This window comes from Camarhynchus parvulus, chromosome 3, assembly GCF_901933205.1.
Source record: "Camarhynchus parvulus chromosome 3, STF_HiC, whole genome shotgun sequence".
Lineage (NCBI taxonomy): Eukaryota > Metazoa > Chordata > Aves > Passeriformes > Thraupidae > Camarhynchus > Camarhynchus parvulus.
In genome coordinates this window covers 92,298,045-92,303,225 of record NC_044573.1, presented here as the reverse complement: position 1 = coordinate 92,303,225, position 5,181 = coordinate 92,298,045, and positions in this window count along the sequence as shown.

The following is a 5,181-nucleotide window of genomic DNA, read 5'->3' as shown; positions in this document are numbered from 1 at the left end:
ACTCTCCAACTCATGTAGCTTTTATCTTGACATATAGCTGCCTTTGGCATGTTTGAAGAAATCTGGTTTTGAAATAATCAAGTCATGCATCTTAGAACTGCCTGCCCTGGTCACAAATGTGCCACATTGTATATTTATTGACAGACATAATTTCTCTTGAGAGAATTATATTCATATGTGCATGGCTCTCAATGTATTCCTTCACATTATCTGTGTGTCAGATATGGGAATAAAGCATAAATAATATATTAGAGTTGAAGAAGAAATAAAAATTATGAAAGCTATTGGAAAAACAACTCCTCTCCAAATGCAAGGTGCATGAGAATACAAGAGGATCATCTCCATAAATACATTTCTTCATCCAATTTCACCTTAGGTTCTCACAGATCAGTGCAGAGCAAAACTTCTGATTAAACTTCAATTTAATTTTCTTACAGACCTTAAGGAAATTATATATAAAGCACATATACCAAGTATCACATGTACTCCACAGAACTCATATTTCTTTATTCTCAGATATGAATTATCCAAGTAACCTACATAAGAATTTCACTCTGCTGAGTTGCTGCTTTCATTGTTTCCTAAATCCTCGAGACAAGAAGTTATAGAGTCAATCAAGCTTAAAGAGCAAATGAATGTCACAGCTGAAATGAAGAACTGTGTATTTATTTTACATAACTGAAAGATCAAACAGTGAATTATTTCAACAAAAGTCTAGAATTTAGTTAGAATGAAACTCAAGAGAACTTAGCTAGAAGTGAATTTAGTTCATTTTATGAACTATGCTTATACAGGAGTTTCCACAGATTTAAATGGAATTTGAAGTGTCCCTCCATTTAATAGGGGTTTTATGTTGTTTTAAGTCATGACATCTATGTCTAGTCCCAAAATTACACATGTAATAAAATTTAGGTCCACTTTTATTGCATCCAATTCCTTTTAGTCGCTTGTTTTCTTCATAATTACAGGGTTTAACAATCCTGGTTCTGGCTTGGTTTTGTGGGTTTTTTTTGGGGGGGGGTGTTTTGGTTTTTTTTTTTAATTTTTTATGTTTTCTACTCATTCAGCAGAAACATGATTAAAGACAACACAGATATTTTAGCAGATGGGTGATTATCTCTTAAAACCTCCTATGGAATGTCTGGTTGTAGCAACTTATGGGCACACGCAATTTTCTCCCCTTAAAATATGCACAGCCCAATCTTTCTAGTTCTAATGTGCAACCTGAGTCCCACATATGGACGTTCAGATTTCTGGACAGCTGCATGAGGACATAACTTGTACAGACTGATTTGAATTTTAAATTGTATCACTTGAGTCACATCATGCAACTTTTAAATGGCATCTTCATTTGTACCTACTGGCGTTCACATTTGTATGTCACCACTGTTTTTTATCGGGCGTGGGAACCATGGTACTGTGACCCTCTTATGCTGCAAGCAGGTGCTCTTCTTCTCTGAAGCAACAGCCCAGCAGCTGGGAGAAAGGATTTATGTCAGTCCATGGCCCTTCCCTAAAGAGTGCCTGAGCAACAGGAAGCACAGGTTAAGAGTTCTGAAGCAGATACAATATTGATTACAGCTACCTCGATCTGTTAGAATTATCTACAGCCCTTCAGCTGTAAAGCTGAGCAACCACTGACCCAGGGTATGTGATGGGATTTTTCTGAGAAAAGGAGAGATTCATGTAAAGGAAATCTCAGGAAGCTTGTTCTTATAGTTGAAACACATTCATCAGATAAATAAAAATACTTTCTTTACCTTTTTACCACACCCTGGTCACATTGTCACTTCGGTACCTATCTATCCATCCATCTAAAAGCATATATATTAATATACATTTGTATATGGATACCTCTATAAATGACCTATTCTATTTATACAGCATTTGCATTAGAAATTCCTTTTACTAGTTTAAAATATTTAAGTTTTTCTGAGGAGTGTTTTTTTTCTTCTCCAATCTTCTTTACACAGTTGCCAGATACAAGGAATTCTGGGCTTCAAGAATCTATATTTTTAATATTAATCTGAAGCCTACATTTTGCACTAGGAAAAATGAATGAATTAATGGTTTAAGCTTGTTAAATTCAGTTGAACATATTTACAATTAGAGCAGACTGATAAAACTCAAAGTGAATGAAATGGTGACAATTTGCATGGCTGAGCAGATGGCACTCCCTCTCCTCGCCTACAAGAGCAGTACAGCATGGTCGTTTTGAGGAAAGACATTAGCATAACTTTGAATACTAAACTGGACTGCACAGTCTATAAGAATACATTTATTATGCACTACTTATGTGTGCACCTAGCCTGACATGCCAGCACATGACCATGATAGTGCCACAATATAGCACAGGTCCTTAAAACAGCTTCCATGTTGCTATGCAGTGCAAAGATTGTGAATTTTTTTAGTAGGAGACTTCTCAGCACTACTGCCAAGGATCCTGGGAGGGATGAAACTGGCAAATGCAGGTGCCATGAGGGAGATTCTTGCATTAATCAAAAGTCTTACCTGTGTGTAAGACTGCCAGACCACATGCTATTTTCTCCAGTGTAGATCAGACATATGTCCATACATTGCTAACAACCTCCAAAGACTCTCCTGTGATTTTAAGTCTGGAATACTAAAATTATTACAAAATACAGATAATAGCTATGCTAACGAGCTTCTGTCCAATAACTCAGTAATCAGAATGCTGGCACACACAAACTCCTTTCACTCCTGTGTCAGTGTTAAAGCCCACCTCTTTCACCCTGCAACCCAATGATCAGGTTACAACCAATCTTCAGGTGGGTCACGTAGAATGTCAGAGCAGAATACTGAGTTTGGTTTGGTTTAGTTTAGTTTAGTTTGGCTCAGTTTGATTTGGTTTGAAAGAAGTTCTAGAAGTTCCTACTTACTTCTAGAACTTCTTACTAGTCAAGTAAGTCTATCACTAAGACAACACTGCTATTACAGCTCTTCCATCAAAGGAATGACTCTTTGGATGAGACAGCACAGGATCATAGAATCATTGGAAAAGGCTGCCAAGATCTTTGAGTCTGGCCCTTCACCCAACACTGTCAAGTCCAACACTAAACCATGCCTTGAAGAATCACATTTGCAAGTCATGTGGTATCATGCATAACCCCTCACAGGAAGGTAATTTGATTTCTTATCTGAAAATAGGGAAAATTTCAGTTGTCTCTAATGAAAAATACATGCTACCTGGACCAGGGAATCAAAATCGGAGCCCTCATCTTCCTGATGGTTAATTACTCTTTCACCACATTAAAGCTCCCTGTAGCCTAAAAACTATTTAATTTCACCCAAAGCAGGGCATTTTTGGCAAAAGGTATTGAGACAAATCTCTTCCAGAACATCACTGTGATTACTGGGTGCAATGCTCCTTTGGGAAACAGGGTGCAAACTACCTGAATAAAAAAAAAATAAATCTGTATTCTTTAAGCTCTAAGCTGGTTAGACAGGCGGGGTGCTAGAAGCAATAGCACAACCACTGTGCCTCAAGTGGGCTCACCTGGCCTTTCCAGTGTGTGAAGTGTTTTAAGTGTGTGAAGTCAGTATGGTCCAGGAAATGTAACTCATTTCATCAAAACTTATGCCTGACCCAGCTGAGTCAACAGAAAAAAATGGACATTATAACCCATGATTCAGCTGACACCTCATGCTTGCACAGAGGAACTAATCAAAATATCTCCGGATTCAATCACAATCATGTGGATATTTAAATGCATTCAATTATCTAAATTATGAGGCAGTTAGCAAGGACTGCTCACACGTTGTTTGGTTAAAGTTCTGTGTATAGAACTGTAATCTGTATTTTCTATATCCTAGGACATCTATATCATAGCAATTACCTGTTTACCTCTTTGCCTTTTTAAGGACTTAATGAAGAAAACCTTGTGGAACTACAATAAAAAGTACTAAATGAAATGAAAACTCTTTATATGTTCTTTAATTCTTCTTTCTTCTCAGATGTCTGTTGCTGTATAGAAGGAAAGTCTCGCAACACCCCTGTTTTGTTACCCTTAGATGAATGATGAAATTTAAATGCAGAAAATAACCTGCTATATTGTCACATTAATTTTTAAGTATCATTCTGACTACTTGCTAACGTGCTTTTATCATTTTTCTTACCTAGTGGAGTGAGAATCTTTCAGTACTGATTTCCAGACAGTGAAATTCTTTGAGGGAAAGGTTTTATCTTTCCTTAGGATATACTGTATAGAAAGGAATGGAATCTGTTGTCATTAATTTTATGTGATAACAAAGCACTATGAAGTACCTATTCATAATTGATGGTATGATGCCTATAAACGGTAGCAAGATTTTAGTTTCCCTGTCGTCCTCATATCATGTCTAACTTTTTATATTGTTTTTATAGAACAAGGTTTTCATTGCATCAGACACTGAAATGTGATCCTTTTTTCCCTGATGATAATGCTTTGTTTCTCAACAGAAAAAAAGATGTCATTGCATAACTCACTGAACATCCTGGATCAGATACGTTTAGAATTGCAGATTATGCTCAAAGGGACTGCTTGAGCCATATTGGTTCTATCAGAATTACATAGAAAATTGAGCCATCAAAACCACATTATAATCTGTTTTGAAAACAGCTTGATGCTGAGTAATAAAGTATCATGCCATTTAAAAATATTTTTAATTAAATATAGCGCTGAAACACATGGGGGGGAAAGGGTCAAATGAGAAGATTTTGATGCTCCTGCTCACAATTTTCACATGCTTTTAAAAACACTGTATCTCTTGCCTCACCTCAGCTATGATAGTTGAGACAGCAGATTTCATATGTGTTTTCAGACACTTCCAGTTCTCAGGCAAAAAAACATGCATTAAATTATAAAGATGTCTTATAAATTCTAACAGACTGTAGTTCTCAAAATGAAAATATATTCTTCCATGCTCAAATTGTTACTGATACTGTAACCATCCACTTAGAGCAGAGCATGCCTGTTTGACAATAATGTAATCCACTTACTTTTAATAACTGATTGAAGCCTGTGGTTTTTCGGGTTTGGTCTTAGTTCACCATACAGTTGTTTGAAATCATTCAGCATGTGGATTGGTTAAATACTGAGAACTCATGACCTCTAGTGTGATTAAACACATCACTGCTTTTAGGTTTAATTAATAGCAAACACAGCTAATTATTTTGTATGG